Genomic DNA, 21,736 nt, shown 5'->3' with positions numbered 1-21,736 from the left:
CTGTCAGTTAGTACTTTATGCCAACTTGATGTTTCTTGTTCTCAGTGTCACTTCAAGATGCCATTTTCCATAATTATGAGAGCATACTTGGATTTGGGGGAGGTTCCTGTAGATTGGGGGGGGGGTGTCTCCAGTATATATAGGAAATTTCCATGTGTTTTCCCCCCTATTAACAAATGGGGATGACATTGAGACCTGTAAGTTTTATAGACCTGTATGTCTTACTTCTGTTCCAACAAAATAATAGTTGGTGGTTGAAGAAGTATTGCAGTATCATCTTAACAGGAATGAAATTATATGGAATTGCAGTATGGGTTTGTTAAGGGGGGGGATGATCCTATCCCACCAATCTGATTAGCTACTACGACACAGTAACAAAGGACCGGATTTGTATAATTTTTGATGTTATATATATGTATATATTTAGATTTTAGAAAAGCTTTCAACACTGCATGAAAAACCGATATAAAAATTGGGTCTGTGTGTCAGTAGGGGCAAGTTACTGCTATGGATAAAGGGATGATTGAGTGGCAGAGGACAGGGTGATTATAATGAGCACTGTTCTTCTTGGACTAAATATTAGTGGAGTCCTTCAGGTTTCATTGTTTGGGCCCCTTACTGATTTCAGTGTTTCATAGGCCAAGACTGCACATTATACAGTTGTTGGCAGGGTGTTTAATAACAGGAATCAAGGTGTACTATTGCAACAAGACCTAGAAAAATTAGGCACATGGGCTGAGAAGTAGCAGTTGATGTTTAACATGATAAGTGTAAGGTAATGCATATGGGCAGTAGTAATCCCAGAATAACATGAGTTAGTTGCACTACACCCAAGGTGGTGGAGAATGAAACAGGCCTGGTATGAGCTGGTATAAAGTACTCTGAGCAGTGCAGGTGCGCTTCTATTTACCCCTTGTATAAGGCAATGGTCAGGCCACACCTTGATTACTGTATACAGGTCTGGAGGCATTTTAAGAGGGATATAAAACTGTTAGAACGAGTACAGAGAAGGGCAACAAGATTAAGCCTTTCTTCATAAGAGCAACCCTTATGGGTTGCTCTTATGAAGAAAGGCTTAAGTTTTGCAAATTACAGTGTTTGGAGACTAGGCACCTGCGAGGTGAGTCTGATTGAGGTGTATAAAGCCTTGAATGGTTTGAGCATGCTCAATGCTGATGGGATTCTTCCTCTTTCTCAGAATAATCGCCCAAGAGGGCATAAATTCAAATTGAGGAAAGACAGTTGTAGGATAGATGTATGGAAGTTTGTCTTTAGCCAGCGGATGGTTAATTGCTGGAACAAACTTCCATCTGTCATTGTAGAAGTTGATAGCTTAAATAGATTTCAGGCAAAACTAGATAAACATTTGGAGTGAGTGGATGGGTGAAATTATAAGGTTTTTTTTTTTTTGGCTGATGCTAAATAAGCTTGCTTTCTTGCATCATGTGCCTATGCTAATTAACAGGTCATAGGGTTCTCTCAATTACAGCATGGGTGGCCAACAAGTCGATAGCGATCTACCAGTCAATTGCAGCTTTTATTTTGGTCGATCACGACGAATTTTAAATACAGTAGGTCCTTGATTTAACGAACTAATTAGGGGAAGGGGTGTCCGCTATTGCCGAAAGTCCATTAAATCGAATGTATTTTAAAAACATATATATATTAATAACGAATTTACAATGTACAGGATGTATTAAAATATTATAATGTACATTGAGTAATTTATACACGCCACTAAAACATCTGTTAAAAATATAAAAATAAATTTACGACAGGAACCAAACTTTATTTTAATTAAACACGTCAAAAACTATACAATGTAACTAATGGAATGTTATATATTTTTTCTTAAAGTTCACACAAAGTTGTTTTTAATGTGAACATTAGTTTTTTGATTTAAATCCATTTTAGAGGGGAAAAAATACTTTAAATTTCTTAAACTCCGTTAAATAAAAAAACAAACAAAAAAAAACATTAAAAAAAATGCATAATATTAATATAAACTCAATTAAAAGAATCACAATTTTCAGAATCAGAAACAACTGTCATGTGGATGGAAAGGTGTTAATTCCTTGCTGGTAGAGGGTTCTGGTCAAACGGGTCCAGTTGATGAAGTGGTCTTGAAGAAATCATTAAGCTTCAGTTGTCTTACACCTTGGTGCTGCTTCCTTATTACTGTATATCAAAATTCTCTAAAATGTTCGTAATAAGTAAGGGTCTGATGATGATGATGATTCAATATAATGTATGATGTTATCTTATAACAGACAATTTAGGATGAGGTGCAACTGATTCTTCGTCTTTGTCGTCAGTTTTTTTTTTTTTTTTTTGTATTTAGTTTGAGAAGAGCCGATAGAGAAATCTTGAGTTGGGATGAAACGTGATAAAATATCTCATATGTTTCTGTTGCTCGAGTTATACGGTTTCTTTATTCATATGACTTTATAGTTTTTGGAAAAGTAAAAGGGATTGCAATTGAGCAGGTCACCGGTCAGGTTTGAAACAGAGTTTCCATTACATTGGCTAATTTGGCAAAACAACTACAAAGAACTTGATACGGTATTAAAAAAGGAGGTAAGACAAAGAAATTAATAACCGAATAAAATGGTATACTGCTGAGAAATGGCTTCAGAACCAATGGTGAAGGTTGTCTCCCTTAGGGATCATATGTAAAAACCACACATAAAACACTGTTGAATCCCCCCCACCACATGCAGAAGTAGCGCATGCATATGTAAAATAAGCGCGCACTTGGGAAAGGGAGGAATGACTGCTTAGCTTTTCCCACACTTAGTATAAACAAAAAAAAAAAAAATAAATATATAAATGATAAAATAATTTTCTTTAGGTTAAGTGGTTCTGATCTTCAAACCTCAACCCCTAAGAAAAAAACCGAGTGCTGTAGTAGTGCGAAATGCATTGCAAATAGCTTTTTTTTTTTTTTTTTTTTTGTCCAATAATACAAACTGATCTATAAGCCTAGTAAAACTCAACAATGGTGCAACTAAGAGTTTTTTTGGTAAAACTTTAGTATCCAGTACTCCTTAGCCGTGGCCAACTACCGGTTTTTGCTTATTATTATTAGCTATATGGTACAGGGGGGCCTGGGGCTTTTGCTGCACCAGCCAAAAGAAGAAAAAAAAAAATTACTGTGTTACTCAGAGGGAGGGAGATCGGAGGTAGAGGGAATCACCAAAAAAGAGAAGAATGATGTCCGGCTCGGGGCCCTGAGTGTGCTAGGCCCGTACTCACCAGATGTGAGCCCCCGGGCATTTTTTCACTAAACAAAAATGAAAGTCGAGGGGCTCGCATCTGGTTAGTGTGGGCTTGGCGCACCCGGGGTCCTGAACTGGATATCATTATTCTTCTCGTGGTGATTCCCTTATACTTCTGACTCTCTCGTCAGGGTAACTCAGAAATTATATATATATTTTGGCCGGTGTAGCAAAGGCCTCAGGTTTCCTTGCACCGTGTGGCTAATAATGATAATAAAACACGATCCACTCCCTTACAAGTGGTTTTTTTTTTTTTTTTTTTCATTCTAATTACAACAATTTTTCTCAGTTGCACAACCTTCACGCAACCTTCTGTTCATCACTTATCGTTACACTAGGGGTACCGATACTAAATTTTAGCCAATTTTTTTTCCCCCTTGGTGAAGGGAGGTTGCAACAGAAAATATTCATATATTACAAAAAAAACTACTGGAATCCAATTTTATTTTTTATTTGAGAAGCATATGCACCCTTGACAACCCCCCTCATCCTTCCCAAATACATCATTTATATAACAAAAGGGCACTATAATTATCAATAAACTCAGAAATCTTTTATCAGCAAATTTTGGAAAAAGTATATTTTAGGAAACACAAGATTATTTTTACTTCACTCCGTGGTGAAGGTTAAATTCACTTGTCACTTAAAAAAAAATTGTATTACATTACAGTATTCTTAATATAAAAGTTAACATTAATACAGGGTGTTTCAAAAGTGATGGTCAGGGATTTAAAGGTGAAAAGTACAAACTGAAATAAGCAAAAAGTCCCAGTGAACATCGAGCTGCAAGTGAACTGTTTTCAAGATAATGCACATTTTCTGTTAAGATCTGCCACTGACTATGGGAGGACTAGTTTAGCAAAAAGCTCTGAATCGGTGGTTTTATTAAACATAAGATATATACATTTTTAATTTTTGGTTTCAACACCACAGGATTTTAGAGATGTTACAGGATGTTCTTTTTAACACCCTTTCCTCAACATCAGGTGTTATGCTTCTGGGCCTACCTGCTTGTATTCCATGTGCAAAGCACCCATGTTCTCTGATGAATGTGTGCCTGTTGGGCTGCCTTCGCACGGGAAATGCTTCTTGGTACAAACATGCAGCCTCGAGTGCACTGCCATTGGCTTTACCATACATGAAGCGCATGTCCGCATACTCTTCGTTCTGTAACCTCTTTTCATGTTGACTATCCTTTGACAAGTACTAGTATGCCTGCTACATCTTAGAGCATTGATAGAGGGAGAAACGGAGAGAATGAGCATAACCTAACCTAACCTAAACAAACAAGTCAGTGGTGGATCCCAACTAGAAATGTGCAGTGTCTCAAAAACGATTCACTTAAGGACCCATGTTTATTAGGCTTTTTTTTACATATTGTAGTCTGTACAGTTCACCTTTAAATTGTTGACCATCACTTTTGAAACACCCTGTATATTAGGAGGTTTGCAGGGTCATCGAGAGCTAGCATGGGCCCTTGGGCAAATAGCGTCACTGGGCTTTATCTGTAGAGACCTGGACTCCAATTGTGGATCCCCACAATGTGCATATGCAGAGCAACTTGGCTCCCCTTCCAGTTCTCTTGGGTGTTGGAGTTTAAATAATTGAGACATCTGGATATTTTACTGTAGCAATAGCAAAATATTAAGAGATGTCCTGGATATTCCTGTGTCAAACAAGTTAATTGAATGGTTTATTTGTGGGAAAATAGGGAGAAATCCCGGGCAGGAAATAAATAGAAACTTCTATCTTTGATGTTTTTAAAAGGTGCCATGTATTTTGCTAGTCATTAATAAGAAAGAAGGCATTTCTCAATGCAAAGCACAAATAACTTTATAAAAAAAAAAAATTTCGGTAACACGCCTAACTAGAATCATAAAAAAAATTGGTAAAAGTATCTTACTGGAGACCTCAGTATTTCATGTACTTTTTCAGATAACGTCACGCTATGTTATAAGCTTGAAATTATAATCTTTAATTAGCCCTGCATGTAACTGGTACCCATCTGTGAGCAGGTATTTATTTTCTGCCCTCTGTCCTAGAATGTTTTGACTCGTCAGACTCATCAGAGTTTTGCAAATTACAGTGTCTGGAGACTAGGCACCAGCAAGGTGATCTGATAGAGGTGTATAAAGCCTTGAATGGTTTGAGCATGCTCAATGCTGATGGGATTCTTCCTCTAGCTCAGAATAATCACCTGAGAGGGCATAAATTCAAATTGAGGAAAGACAGATGTAGGATAGATTTGCGGAAATTTGCCTTTAGGCAGCGGGTGGTTGGTTGGTGGAACCGACTTCCATCCCTTGTCGTGGAGGTTGATAGCCTAAATAAGTTTAAGGCTCAGCTGGACAGGTATTTTGAACGAACAGAGGGGTGAAGTGGAAGTGGGTTTTTTTTTTTTTTTTTTGGCTGATGCTTCATAAGCTTGCTTTCTTGCATCAAATGCCTCTACTAATGCTAATCATCGTCCTCTTGTTCTCTGCGAAGAACATTTTCCGCAATCTCTACCTCAGAAAAAATTTGATAGCCTGGATCACTTTAATCATTTTCTAGCCACTGTTCCACATCATTCTCAGTTGCATTTTGTTGCCGGCTCGAAGAGTGCCCCAAAAATTAATGCCTGAACTCCCTCAAAGATCGTTCTACGTTGTACAACAACTTCTTCAAAGCATTGGCCAAGGCAATAATCTTAATATATATTTCCACACATCAGCTAAGTTGAAGATAGCAGATCTGATGTTGTATTCATGTAATTTTGGCAGTGTCCTGGTGCCTTTTGTATCTTCTTCTGCATCTTCTGTTTCTTCCAAAACAACCATCACCTCTTCCAAAAACTTCTTATATGAGCTCTTACATGCAACGATTACATCCTGATCCATTGGCTGTATCAGTGAAATAGTGTTAGGAGGCAGAAAAACACATTTAATTCTCCCATCCCTGCTAACTAACCTCTCAGCATTAGGGTGAGTAGGTGCATTATCTAGCAGTAAAACAGCCTTTATTTCACGAGAAGGAATTTTCACACATCTGTCTGATAGCATCGCACATCAGGAATAAAAAGGTTAAAGAACCAGTCACTGAAAATATCCATTGTAAACCAGTCATTTTTGAGTGGGAATATATCACCAGTAACTGGTTCATTAAATTCTTTAAAGCACGTGGTTTTTGCCTTACCAACTACCATAGGCTTAAGCCGATGCAAGCCATCAACATTTGCACAAAATAAAACTGAAATTTGTTCCTTATTTAGCTTATGACCAGGAGTTCTTGCTTAATGTTTGTAAGCCTGGGTATTTTCAGGAACAGTACAATAAAAAAAAAAAAAAAAAAAAAAAGCCCAGTCTCGTCAGCATTATAAAGCTGTGATAAAATGAGGTCATTTAGATATTTTCTGAAAGCCTCAACTTGTTCTTCATCTGCACCTAAAGATTCACCACATGTTCTTTTATTAACAATGCTGTGGTACTTTCAAAAATGCCACAGCCATAAGGGTGACATGAGTAATTACAGACCAGTTAGTTTAACTTCTGTTCCGGGTAAAATAATAGAGTTGCTGGTTAAAGATGCATTGCAGGATCATCTAGACAAGACTGCAGCAATAATTCAGACACAGCATGGGTTTGTTAAGGGTCTTGTCTGTAAAGTCTTGTCTGACAAATTTGATAGGATATTATGATGTGGTTACAAATGAACTGGATGCGAAAAATAATTTTGATATCATATATTTGAATTTCAGGAAAGCTTTTGACACTGCACATGGAAGACTATTGTACAAATTGGAGCAGAATGGTATTAAGGGTAAGTTGCTACAATGGATAAAAGGATGGATTAAGTGCTAGAAGACAGAGGGTGGTAATCAATGGGTGCTGCTCTTCTTGAACTAATGTTATTAGCGGAGTCCCACAAGGTTCGGTGTTAGGTCCACTGTTGTTTTGTATATTTATCAATGATATTGATGAAGGTATATCAGGCTTAATGTCGAAGTTTGCAGATGATACAAAGGTTGGCAGGGTTGTTAATGACAGTAATGGCAGTGTGCTACTGCAACAGGATCTAGATAATTTGGGCATATGGACTAAGAAGTGGCAACTGAAGTTTAACCTTGACAAATGCAAAGTACTACATATGGGTAGAAGTAACCCCAGAGAAACGTACCAACTGTGTGGTACAACTCTTAAGGTGGTAGAAAATGAAAAAGACCTGGGAGTAATTGTGCAGTCAGATATGAAGTTTTCTGAGCATTGCAGACAGGCTGCCAGGGCAGGTCATGGGGTTTTGTCAGTTGATATATAGGAATTTTGCTAGCAGGGAAAAGGAGGTGATTATCCCTCTGTATAAGGCAATGGTCAGGCCACGGCTTGAGTACTGCGTATAGGTCTGGAGGCCTCATTTTAGGAAGGATGTAGATTTACTTGAGCGTGTACAGAGAAGGGCAACAAAATTGGTGAGGGGAATGAAGGGATCCTCTTACCAAGAGAGGCTTAAGTTCTGCAAATTGCAGTGGCTGGAGACTAGGCACCTGCGTGGTGATCTGTTTGAGGTGTATAAGGCCTTGAATGGGTTGAGTAAGCTGAATGCTGATGGGATTCTTCCTCTTGCTCAGATTAAGAACCTGAGGAGGCACAGATTCAAATTGAGGAAAGACAGTTGTAGAATAGATGTGTGGAAATTTGCCTTTAGCCAGCGGGTGGTTAATTGCTGGAACAAACTTCCATCTGTCGTTGTGGAAGTTGATAGGTTGAATAAATTTAAGGAGGAACTGGACAGGCATTTGGAGGGAATGGTGTTTTTTTTTTTTTTTTTTGGCTGATGCTGCATAAGCCCATACATTTGCTTTCTTGCATCACATGCTACTACTACTTCTACTCCCCTTGAAATTTTAGGCCCATGTAGAAGTAGTCTTGGAACAACCATCTACACTGTATTTTAATGCATACTCCTGAAGTTTATTTTTATTTTTGCGAATGTCTGAAACTGTTTGCTTTTTTGACTCTATAAATCTCGTGCTCACTTGCAACGGTTACACCACCTTCAAGCTTCTCAATCAGTTTTAATTTTTGTGCAACACTGAAGTTAACACGTTTACGCTTTACTTCTTTATCCAGTGAGGCCATAATGATAGACAAATATTACATATTTATTATAAAATATGTAAAAATCACAATTGTGTAAAATGCAAAAACAACCAAAACGTAAACAACAGAATAGGACGAACTGCACCGGAAGACTGACAGTGTTGATGCACACCGCTAATCACTCCCTTTCTATTAACCCTATCCCTCACCTAGATGAGGTAATACCCTGAACTCAACACCGGATGCATGATACGATAATGCTGACTCATTGACCCAATCTTTTAGCCTGCTTTATTCATGAATTAAAAAAAAATTTCTAAATTTTTCCTTTAGGACAAATTTGTCCATTAAATCGAGGGCCTACTGTATATATAAAAAATGGATTAGTCTAAATGTTATTATTATTATGCACCCCATTGCATATGCTTATTACAAATCCATTGAATCTGGCTACTCTTGTTGGTGCACAGCCTCTAAGCGTGTCTAATGAAAATTCATGCAGTTACGTTGTGGAGAGCATAGTATATATGGTGTTGAATTCTTATTTAGCTTACTTAATATTAATAACTGGACAGTTCTTATATGTTAATTTAATACCCTTTTATTTAAAATGAATATTACGAAAAAGAGTAAAATGTATCATTTTCATCAAGAGTGGGAACTAGAACACTTTTTTGTAATGATAAAAGAAAAATGTTGTTGTTTGATTTGCAATGTTTCCATGGCTATACCCAAAAGAAGAAATTTGGAAAGGCACTTCAGCGCACTCCACGGTAAATACCAATTGGATTTTCTGCCTAATAGTGACCTTAGAAAAAATAAATTAAGCGAACTTAAATCCAGATTATTCACGCAACAATTTCTTCATTACACCTAATTTACAATCTGAAGCAGTAATTGTAGCATCATTTAAAGTGAGTCCTCTTGCAAAAAAATGCAAACCATTTTCTGATGGTCAATTCATCAAAGATGCATTTTTAGAAATAACAGCTTCTCCTTGAAAATTTTAAGAACAAAAATGATTTTAAAAGTGCTCTTCAAGATCTGCAATTATCTCGAAATACTGATGTGATGCATCGAAAAAATGAGTATCATCCACCAAGTGTTAGCCAGCAAAAGATTAAATGTTAAAAGTATGGACATAGCTTTCAAAATCATGAATTCCATCAGAGGATAATGTGCAACTCGAAATGTGCAACTTTTCAGAATGCAACTCGATGAAAATGAACCAGATCTGATATTACACACAGGTGTGAGGTGGCTGAGCCTGAGTAAGTTTCTGCAGAGATTTCGAAATTTGCTGAATGAAATTTAAAAATTTGTTGATCGAAGGGGAGATGATTATCAGCAGCTACAAGATAAGGAGTGGTTGTGTGATTTGGCAGATTTTACCAATAAATTAAGTGAACTGAATTTGGAATTACAAGGAAAAAATAAAAATGTGAGTGATATGATTTGTAGCATTTCTGCATATAAATATCAATTTTTGATAGGCGCCTCCATAGCCAGGTGGGAAGGAGCAGCAGTGCGTAGCACACGCTTCTAGATTAGACCGGGGTTCAAGCCCGTCACCACCAAATACGGAGGATGCGGAAAGATCAGGGAATGACCACCATATATTCCTGGAGCAATATGGCCTTAGTTGCTAATGCTCCAAAAAACCAAATAACAACAATCAATTTTTGGCAATGGCTAAGGATCTCAAAGAAAAAAAAAATAGATCCTTTTGCAAATATGCAAGATCATTTGCAAAAATATCCTGTTTTTGAATTTAATGGTGAGAAATATGTTTTTGTAATCGAAAAAGTTGTGAATGATTTTGAAACCATATTCAGTGATTTTAAAACAATTGAAAACATTGTTCAATACATTTCTTATTCATTTAATGTCCATTTAATGTAAATTGCAGAAAAAAAAATCGCTGAGATTTTTCACGTGGAGAAAATATTACTTGAAAATGAAATTATTACATTTCGAAATGATATCTTTCTAAAAGCCACATCAGAAAAATACTTTTGGAAATATGTTTGCCGAGAAAAGTACCCAAATGTAAAAAAATGCAGTGAACTTTTAAAAAATTTGTTTTGGTTCCACCTATCTATATGAATCAGCCTTTTCGTATTTGAAACAAACAAAGACGAAGAATTGCTCTACTCTTACGGACTTGCATACAGAAGATTCTTTATGGTTGGCCTTATCACGGTATTTCCATGATTTTGAAAGCTTGGCAGATGACACGAAGACCAACTTCACATAAATTAAAATTTTAAATACGCATGAATTTAAAATAAGAATTCTGAATTGTATTTAATTTTAAAATTTATAAAAAATTTTCAATGTCTGTTGATTAACCTTTTTAACCATGTGCAATGAAATTCTTGAGATGGTAGAACGTGGCACATTTTGAAGAAAAAAAAGTAGATTACATCACAAATTAAGTTGGCCAACCCTGATATACAGAAACACAAAGGGTTACTCTTACTGCTTTGTGTTCTTGGCTAAGGTGGTTGCTCTTCTCTACAAAAGACTTTGGGTCTGCTAATTGCAGTGCTTGGAAACTTGGCACTTACCAAGGAGAGTTGAAGTGGTTAATGGGTTGAGTAAATTTAATGAATGATGATGATATTCTAACTCTTTCTTTGGACAATCTCAGTTTACATCCCCTTGTATAAGGGAATGTAAACTTAAATTTAAGAATGGCTGCAGAATAGACATGTGAAAATTTGCATTCAACCAGAGAGTAATTGATTGTTGGAGCAAACTACTATCTGGTGTTGTGAGTAGTTTGAATAAATTTACGGGAGAATTAGATACCGTAGAACCCATATAAGAAATTCCCGCATAAGAAGTTTTCGCCTATACTATGTTTTGTTTTTTAAGTCCCAATTTCAATTCTGTATTTTGTAATGTATTATTTCCCCACTTAAGAAATTTCCCGGGTAAAAAGTTTTCCCGCATAAAAAGTTGGTGATAAACAATACACTGTATTATTATAGTGATGTTTTCCCGCTTAATGTGTTTTCAAATATAGAAATTATTTCTTTTTAATATTAAACAATATAAACATTTGATAATCAAACAAGTTAGTGCCAAGCATCATTTTAGTTCGAAGAAAACCACTGAAGTGGCAGTAATTCCACTGAAGTGAAATGGCATCATTTTCGTTATATCTCATATTGTGAATGCCTTCATAACGAGTTGCCCTGATATTGCACTACATACAATAAAGCAACACTTCACCAGGGAGAAGACGAATGTTACTTATTCTTGGCAGATACCACCACCCAGGGGTTGTGGGGTGTTGTGCCTGCCGAGAATCCATTGTCGGAGCTTTGTTTATTCGAGGTAGTTCAATATCGGGGCAACTCATTGTGAAGGCACTCACAATATGAGATATAACAGAAATGATGTCATGTCATCTACTTCAGTTGTTTACTATGAACTAAAATGATGCTTGGCACTAACTGGTTCAATTAGTGAATTTTCCATAGTCTGAGACTTTCAGCGCTAAAACATTTTTAGTAGAAACATTTTGATATAATGGAAGTGACATATTGTAATTGTTTTCATTGATATCCATAATTGGATACGTAGATCGTGTTAAGTTCTGATAGTTGTGAACAGTTTAGAATTACTTAGTGGATTGTTGCTCTGTCTTATTGTAATGGTGACCTTTTTAAGATATATTGAAACTCCAGAGGAGCTCATTCTTCCAACTTGATAGTGAGTTTAATGAATAGAATGTTAAGCAATTAAAAATTCTCAGTTTAAAAATGTTTTGTCAGATTTCTCATAGGCAGAGTAAAATATTTATAAATTCTGAAATAGTACTTAAAAATGATCTTTAAAACTTATGTATGTGTATCTTTTCATTTTATTTGTGTAGTTAATATTTCATACCCTTAGGTCATTTTCCCTTCTAAGAAATTTTCTCACGTAAGAAGTTCTAAATCTGCTGTCCCTGAAAAACTTCTTATCCGGATTGTACTGTATATTATTAGAGGGGATGGACAAATTAGGTGGGTAGTTTTCCCCTACCTCCTGATGCTGTATAATTTTGCTTCCTTGCCTGTTTTACCAATACTACTAAAATAGTAATTTTTTCAGCAAATTGTCAATCTGGGAGTGTTTAATTCCTGATCAGTAGCATGTATAGATTTTCTTCACATGGTTTCCAACCAGCATTCTCTCTCTGAAATGCTGTTTGCTCTTTCCATGTCATTGTTTGAAGTGAATTGCATGCTAACCTTTTGATTTTACAAAATATTTTCATATATTTTAGTTGCACACTACAATTTCAGTCTGCATGACTTTTTGGTAGGATTTTGATTTTTGTAACTTATCTCACCTACCCCTTTTTCAGCTTCCACTAAAGCTCTGTTAAATTTTTTCCATCCTTCATCTGTTGTTATATTAGCATCAGGAATGGCTTAATTTTTTTTTAGCAAGGAAGTTTCTGTATTTAATGAGTATCAGCAAATTCGAAAACTAAAATTTTGTCAGATATAAAAAGTTTTTTATACCCCTTTTGTTTTGGCACTAATCATTATTAAAATGTGCAATAGAAGAGGATCATTACCCTTGTATCTTCATCTAATTACCCAGGGGCTCACATCTGGTGAGTATGGGCTTGGCACACCCAGGGTCTTGAGCTGGATATCATCTTTCTTGGTGATTCCTGATTCTCTCTCTCTCTCAGGGTAATTCAGAAATTTTTTTTTTTATCTGTTGCAGCATAAGCCTTAGGCTTCCTTGCACCATATGCTAATAATAATAATTATTATTATTTAAGATGCTTTTCTTATAATGATATCAGTTATTCTTTTTTTGTGGTTATTTATATGCTTGAAACATTGAGTGCATAGCTCTTGACATAGTTTAGAGAAAATTCTTTGTTTCAACTAACATTATGAATAAGTGAAAAGTGCAATATGTGACCATAAGGCCGTGATTAATTGAAACAAAAGAATAAGACACCTCTGACAGGATGCAGCATAACATCAAGATACTGTGCTAAATCCTACCAAAATAAATACAGGCAACCCCCATATAACATGGTACTTCTACAATACAGTTTCGCTTTAACACTATTAGAGGATTGAGGCAAACCTTGCATAACACAGTAATTTTGAACTTTTGTGTGGGGAAACCCTGCTGTCATGTTGAATGTAATTTTTGAACATTTCCATTCATTTTGTGAATCCCTGCTATTGACTCGCTAGTCATTATGAAAATAAAATAAAATAAATAAAAATATTGGGAAATCCCTGTGTTAGGTTTTGTGCTATTGTACTTGTGTGAGACTTTAAAAACTTTGGAGCGTGCAGTTTGTGACTTTTAGGGTTTTTGTAAGGTTATTCTGGTTTTTATTTGATTGTTTATTTCTTTGTTGTGAATTAAATTCCAGCCCTAAATTATGCCTAAGGAAAGTAAAAAAGCACCGCTCAAAAGAAACTTTATTTCTCTAAAATCAAAGATACAAATTTTGGAATGTCTTAAAGGGGAAAGGTATCATACGTTGTAAAAAGTTTTTAAATTTAAATGAAACAACAATCTGGACCATAAAGAAAAATTAGAACTGCTGTTGCTGTAGGATCTTTCCACAAATATAACAGCTCGTCCTTGAGAAAATGGAAAAAGCACTCAGTATTTGGATTGATGGATTTAGATATTACTATTTTTAATAAAAATTTAAAAACTATGAGAACAAAAAATGAGATTAAGAATATGATAGAACTACGAATAGGTTTACAACTAAATTTCTGATAGTTATAAAAAAAGAAAAAAAATGGTGTATTTTTATTAGCTTTCAGAACGTAATCTCCCTTTTTGTACTGATTCTTAGTCCTGTGTAACATTTCTCACTACACAAGATTTTATAGGATCCTAACTACCGTGTTATACGAGGGTTACCTATTCTTTAAATTAAGAAATATAAATAAAGAACCATAAATGAAAAGGATATTAGTTGGGAGGACCAACTAATATACCATTAGTTATATTTTTTTTACCCAATTTTCCTAAAATATCTCTATTGGTGTAATTATCATTTCCTAACCTGCTATTTAAATCTCCAGCCAGTGTTATAATTTTTGTTGCCAGTTTCTACTGTTCTAAGAGATTAAAGAATTGTTCCTTTTCATCTTATTTTCAGTCTTCAAGCTAAATCCATATGCAAAGACAAATTTCATCCACCAAGTTGTCATAAATTTTGCTCACACAACTCTGCATCCCAGCCAGTTACACTTCCTTTAAAACTAGTTCTAAAAGCAATTGTTATATCTTGCTTGCACCATATCTTACTTCCAGAATAAATTAATTTATGATTATTGTTTATCTGCAGATCCCTTGTATTCATCATCTTGGTTTCTGTGACACCTGCTATTATATTGTCCTGGTTCTGCCAGTTCCACTTCCTTGCTGTTTAAACTTCAAGTGTTGATGGTACCTATCTTGATGATTGTTCTGATAGCATCTTCAGCATTCTGCCTGGTCCCTGGTAAGTTGCTCAGGTCAAGGTCTTTGATTGCTTTGTCCTACCATAGTGATAAGATTTCAGCCAATAATTTATCTAATCTGGTTAGTTCCATCTTATTTATTCAGTAGCCATATAGCTGGCTGCCTACTAACAGATTGCATTATAAAGGTAAGAAGAGGACATTGGGTCAGAATTGCAGTAGCTTCCCTAGAAGCTTAGCTTACTGGATATCAACATGGTTAGACAGCCTCAGTCTCTTCAGAAATATTTCACTTAAGAGGAGTATTATAAGATTTGATAATGAGTTTGAAAACGAATATGCCTAATATATTATATACCTAAATTTTGAATAATCTGAAACATGAAATAATCTCTTGAAGATCATTACTGTCCATAACTTAAGGACCAGCCCGACATATTTTCAGGCATTTAATGGTGATTGTGCCTGTGCTCATCCTGTAACAGTAAAATTCTCACAACAGGCTTCCATACTAACATAATAATAATAACATAATAATTGTTTACAAGGCTGATGATAATGCGTTATAAACAGATGGAGACTGATGTGCCTCAGTCCATCTTCCTAGAGCATTCCAGACACTCATCCAACCCATTCCAAGTCCAAAAAAAAACCGATCAAAGATCATTATTAAATTCAAGGATCATTACTGTTCATGAATTGAAATTCAGGATAATGATTTCTCTAAAAGCTTCTTTCAGAGATGTAGAGTTGGTGCAGTTGCTCATTGTGACCAGACCATTTTCACCTGGGTGTTACTTTTCTCGACGAGAAAAGGTAGCTCAGCTGTTACTTTCCATGGTATCTTCCTGTTAGTGTCATATAGTAGTCATCCTGAGTTAATCATCCTGGAACTCACGGTACACCTTGAAATGCCCTTTGAAATAGAGGACTGCATGTCTTCAGACATTTTTAAGGTCTAGCCACCCCAACTTGCAATGACCCTGCACCATCCTACTGATAGCTATCCACTGCTCCAAGTATCCCAGACATGTTGCATTCTAGACAAAGAGAAAAATCCTCATCAGATGTCTTCTTTACCAGATAAGATTAACTATGCCATTGTATTGCTAACTTGATTTCTGTTTCTAATCATAAAATATTATGTTATGGTCTGCAAAAAAAAAAAAAAAAAATCTCTCTCTGTTAAACTTCAGGGTGATTCTTGTATATTTGACATTGCTGAATTCAAATATGACAACCATATTGCTGTAATCCTCACTAAATTTAAGGGAGAAGAGACTAACTTAAAAAACTAAATTTTGAGTAAAAAAATTTTTTTTCATAAATTTTAAGAAAATGTTACATACATCTAGCGGACAATTTCGGTGAAGTCCGGACGGTCTGTGACAGCCAAATCCTCTGCTTGAACCTTCATGATGGTGTGACTGTTAGTAATCCTGGGTATAACCCCCATGCATAAGCAAACTGTGGATGACCACCCAGGTGTGTAAGCAGGGGTCGAGGTGTGGGTCCCACACTGTCAGAAGAATGCTGCCCCTCTGTGTTACCAGACAATACTAAGTGGTAGATGACTCTCATCAACTGGTGCAATACCACCAGTTTGCTTATTGGAGGCTTGAAGTGGTGAAACCCATGTTTAGTCTACAGAAGTAAGTTCCAGTCAACCCTTCCTCATCTCTTCCATCATGCAGTATGATTGATGACTTTTGAGGTTATGATGGACATCATGGTGACATCCAATCTTCCTTACATTTCGAGAGTACAGCTCTAAAATTGTGTTCGCATGCCAGTTGCTAGTCAGTACACCAGACCGAACGTATTGGTAACTCTCTTGGTGGCTTCCAGATCAGCTAGTGCATAATCTTGCTACATCTACTATGCCAGATAGTGACTGGAGGAAGTCAGAGTAGTGTGTGTGTGTGTGTGTGTGTGCACGCGTGCGTGCGGCATTGTCAAGTCCACGTTATTGTCAAGGATCTGGGTATATTCTTACCAATATAAGAAGGCAAAAATAAGAGTAGGAGTGTGTTATAGGCCTAATGACTCGAATGAGTACAATGAACAATTGTACAGAGAAATAGAGTGGGCTAGTAAATTGGAATGTCTTATAATGGGGGATTTTAACTTCCCAGATATTGACTGGAACTTGTGGGTTGGTCACTCACACACTAGTCAGACTTTTGTGGATTTATTGGATGATTGTTTTCTGCAGCAGCATGTTCTAGAGGCAACCAGAGAAAGCAATACTCTTGATCTGGTTATCAGCAGTGATCATTCGTGTATTAAGAATTTGCAGATAAAGGAACCACTAGGTGGCAGTGATCACAGTGTTATTTTGGTGTTATTTGGTTTTTAGGAGCATTAGCAACTAAGGCCATATTGCTCTGGGATATGCGGTGGTCATTCCCTGACCTTTCCGCATCCTCCGTATTTGGTGGTGACGGGCTCGAACCCCAGTCTAATCAAGAAGCGGGTGATCACAGTGTACTAATGTGGGATTTACTTAAAGATTTAATTACCATCAGGGGTAAAGGAAAGGGTTTTTGCTTCCGTAAAGGTGAGTACAGTGCTCTCCGACAGTTTTTAAATTCTGTACAGTGGGATCAACTGACGATGTTACCAACAGTAAATTCTAAGTGGGACGCGTTCAAGGAATTAATCGTAGAAGCTACTAAAATTTTCATACCTATTAAGAAATATTATTCAAGGTTTAGGCCTAAATGGTTATCTAATGAACTAATGAGATTCGTAATACAGAAGAAAAATGCATGGGATGCATATAAATTATCAAGCAACTCAGAAGCCTATGGCAGATATAAGCAAGTCTGTAATGAGGTGACAAAGGAGGTTAGGCAGGCGAAGGCAGATTACAAGAAATCCTTGGAAAAAGATGCTAAGAAAAACAGCAAAGATTTCTTTACTTATATAACTCTAAAAGAAAGGGGATGAATCTGATTGGTCCACTTGACATCGATGGTTCGACTGTTGATGATCCTGCTCAGATAGCAAACAAACTGAATGAGTATTTGGCATCTACATTTACACATGAGGAATTATTAAGGTTTGAAAATGGCAGAAGGTTAACAAATTGTAGCAGGATACTTAATGATTTTGGAATAACTGAAAGCAAAGTGGAGGATAAATTGTTGAAGTTAAACATAAGAAAAGCACCTGGGGTGGATGGGATCTATCCAGTTATATTAAAGGAGGCGGCTAAGCAAACCCTTAGCCATAATTATGAGAGTGTCCTTGGACTCAGGGGAGGTTCCCACGGACTGGAGATCTGCAAATGTATCCCCAATTCACAAAGGCGGATCGAAGGGTGACAAGAGTAATTACAGATCAGTTAGTTTAACTTCTGTTCCGGGTAAAACAATGGAGTCACTGGTTAAAGATGCATTGCAGGATCATCTAGACAAGACTGCAGCAATAATTCAGACACAGCATGGGTTTCTTAAACGTCTTGTCTGTAAAGTCTTGTCTGGCAAATTTGATAGGATATTATGATGTGGTTACAAAGGAACTGGATACAAAAAATAATTTTGATATCATATATTTGGATTTCAAGAAAGCTTTTGACACTGTTGCGCATGGAAGACTATTGTACAAATTGGAGCAGAATGGTATTAAGGGTAAGTTGCTACAATGGATAAAAGGATGGTTAAGTGGGAGAAGACAGAGGGTGGTAATCAATGGGTGCTGCTCTTCGTGGACTAATGTTATTAGCGGAGTCCCACAGGGTTCGGTGTTAGGTCCACTGTTGTTTTGTATATTTATCAATGATATTGATGAAGGTATATCAGGCTTAATGTCGAAGTTTGCAGATGATACAAAGGTCGGCAGGGTTGTTAATGACAGTAATGGCAGTGTGCTACTGCAACAGGATCTAGATAATTTGTGCAGAAGGGCTAAGAAGTGGCAACTGAAGTTTAACCTTGACAAATGCAAAGTACTGCATATGGGTAGAAGTAACCCCAGAGAAACGTACCAACTGTGTGGTACTACACTTAAGGTGGTAGAAAATTAAAAAGACCTGGGAGTAATTGGGAGACCCGGTTGATATATAGGAATTTTGCTAGCAGAGAAAAGGAGGTGATTATCCCTCTGTATAAGGCAATGGTCAGGCCACGCCTTGAGTACTGCGTACAGGTCTGGAGGCCTCATTTTAGGAAGGATGTAGATTTACTTGAGCGTGCACAGAGAAGGGCAACAAGATTGGTGAGGGGAATGAAGGGATCCTCCTACCAAGAGAGGCTTAAGTTCTGCAAATTACAGTGGCTGGAGACTAGGCACCTGCGCGGTGATCTGATTGAGGTATATAAGGCCTTGAATGGGTTGTGCACGCTGAATTCTGATGGGATCCTTCCACTTGTTCAGATTAGGAACCTAAGGGGGCATAAATTCAAATTAAGAAAAGACAGATGTAGAACAGATGTGCGGAAATTTGCCTTTAGCCAGCAGGTGGTTAATTGCTGGAACAAACTTCCATCTGTCGTTGTGGAAGTTGATAGGCTGAATAAATTTAAGGAGGAACTGGACAGGCATTTGGAGGCAATGGTGTTTTTTTTTTTTTTTTTTTTTTGCTGATGCTGCATAAGCTCATACACTTGCTTTCTTGCATCACATGCCACTACTACTACTACCATATGTACGCCCTATCCAAAAATTTCATTACTTCATACAGCATGTCCCACCCACTTTTTATTACTATTGAATACACCATGAATTGTCAAACTAATAGAGCAAGCTTATCTGTAAAAAGGTCTAAACCTCCCAAACACTTCCTAGTTCATTTCACAATTATACGTGGTCTCAGTTCTAATCTCAGTGACGTCTATTTCGACTTACAGTCTGCCAAACCCCATGTACTGTTTCTGACAGAATCTCAGTTATCAGTTGATTCAACCACTGCTCATCTCAGTTGCCCAAATTATTCGCTGTATGAGTCCTTTCGCCTCCAAAGTGGCACTTGTGCATATGTTCCGATATATTCCCTGTCAGAGTATCAAATTCCATTCATCTGTTGTCTGCCATTCTCCACTCCATTAATCACTTGGAACTCTTTGACTTCCTCTCTTTGCAACTCTTTCTCCAGTCCAACTTTCCTATCAGTGAGGTAATTTTCCATGGTGATTTTAATGTTCACTACTCCAACTGGCTTCCGTTTTCTAGTCCCACAGACCCAGCTGGTCAAGATGCTATGGCTTTTGCAATTACTAATGACCTTACACAGATTGTTCATTGTCCTTCCGGAATACTGGACAATCCTAACCATACAGATAACACGCTTGATCTTTTTCTCACAAACAGCCCTTCTAAGTACACGGTTGAAGCGAGTGGTCCTTTAGGCAACTCAGATTACAACTTGGTGATTGTCGCTTCTCCAATGGAGCCTTTATCTCATTGCTATTCCCAACCTCAAGTTGTTTGGCATTACAAGAATGCAAAATGGGATGACCTGCAAGATTTCTTTTCTTCTTTCCTTTGGTCGGATTACTGTTTCAAAACTTCTGATGTCAACGTTTGCTCAGATCGTGTCAGTGAAATCATTCTTGTAGGAATGGAATCCTTTATCCCACACTCCACTTTAAAATCTCGTCCTTTATCTAAACCTTGGTTTTCCAATAAATGTGCTAAAGCTGTTCAAGAGAACAATGTTGCGTATCGTAATTGGCTTGTTTCCAATTCTTCAGTTTCATTTTTTGCCTACACCAAAGCTCTCAACAATTGAAGCAGTTATTAATCACTCCAAACTAGATTTTGAACAGGCCAAGAGTAGAAAACTTGCTTCTTGCTCTAATGGCAGCCGAGCATTCTGGTCTCTTGCCAAAGCTATTAGCCGCAACTTTTTCCCATCTCTGCTCCCACCTCTGCAAAACCAGATGGTTCTGTTGTCACTTCAGCCAAGGATAAAGCTGACTTTCTACCATCCCATTTTTCTTCCAACACATGTATTAATGAACTTGGTAAAACACCTCCCACCATTTCCAACAACGCTCCATTCAATGCCTCCTGTGGTCTTCCGTCAAAAGGATGTCAGAAGGATTTTGACGAATCTCAATGTGATGCGAAGAAAACTCCAGGTCCTGGTGGTATTTCTCCACTTGTTCTCAAAATCTGTGCTCCAGTTCTTTGCCACCTTTTTTCAATTTCTTATTCCAAAGTGTTTTACCTTCTGCTTAGAAATTTGCTCATTTCCTGCTAGCATCCCATTTTCTTTCAGCTCATGTATTAATGATTTTGGCAAAACACCTCCCACTATTCCCAACACTCTCCATTCAATGCCTCCTGTATCTTCCATCAAAAGGATGTCAGAAGGATTTTGTCAATTCTTGATGCTAAGAAAGCTCCAGATCCTGATAGTATTTCTGCACTTGGTCTCAAAAAACCTGTGCTCCTGTTCTTTGCCGTCTTTTTTCATTTTCTTATTCCAAAGTGTTTTACCTTCTGCTTGGAAATTTGCTCATATCCCATTGCAATTACTTCTTCTACTCTTATTATTATTATTATTATTATTAGCCATATGGTGCAAGGAAGCCTGAGGCTATGCTGCACCAGCCAAAAATAAAATTTCTGAGTTACCCTGAGAGAGAGAGAGAGAGAGAGAGAGAGAGAGAGAGAGAGAGAGAGAGAGAGAGAGAGAGAGAGAGAGAGAATCACCAAGAAAGAGAAGAATAATGATATCCAACTCAGGACCCTGGAACAACCTTTCTTCATATGTCTGCCAAGCCCATATTCACCATTTCTAAAGTGATGGAGAAATCGATTAAACACCAGCTCTTAAACTACCTGGAAACCTTCCATCTGATCAATGATCACCAGTATGGATTCCATCAGGGTCGATCCACTGATGGGATTCAATGGAAAAGTTTGTGGAAACACATGCAATTGCTCTTGACATCTCAAAGGCCTTCGATCGTGT

At 37.0% G+C, this 21,736-nt stretch overlaps 1 protein-coding gene across 7 annotated transcripts in view; it reads left to right on the top strand.

Annotated features, from left to right (window-relative positions):
* The window catches only part of LOC150079243 (uncharacterized), a 575,463-nt gene that overhangs the window by 62,935 nt on the left and 490,792 nt on the right, over positions 1-21,736 (top strand). For 6 of the 7 annotated variants that reach the window (XM_090383519.1, XM_090383518.1, XM_090383517.1 and 3 more), the window contains exon 2: positions 14,697-14,852. The exons of the other annotated variant lie outside the window; for it this stretch is intronic. The gene's annotated coding sequence lies outside the window, so the exon portion shown is untranslated. The remainder of the gene's footprint in view (positions 1-14,696; positions 14,853-21,736) is intronic. 7 annotated transcript variants of the gene reach the window in all.

Source organism: Mastigoproctus giganteus, chromosome 10, assembly GCF_048544385.1.
Source record: "Mastigoproctus giganteus isolate SK-2022 chromosome 10, ASM4854438v1, whole genome shotgun sequence".
Taxonomy (NCBI): Eukaryota; Metazoa; Arthropoda; class Arachnida; order Uropygi; family Thelyphonidae; genus Mastigoproctus; species Mastigoproctus giganteus.
The sequence above is the reverse complement of the archived record's forward strand: the minus strand, read 5'-3'. Positions and strand labels throughout refer to the sequence as shown.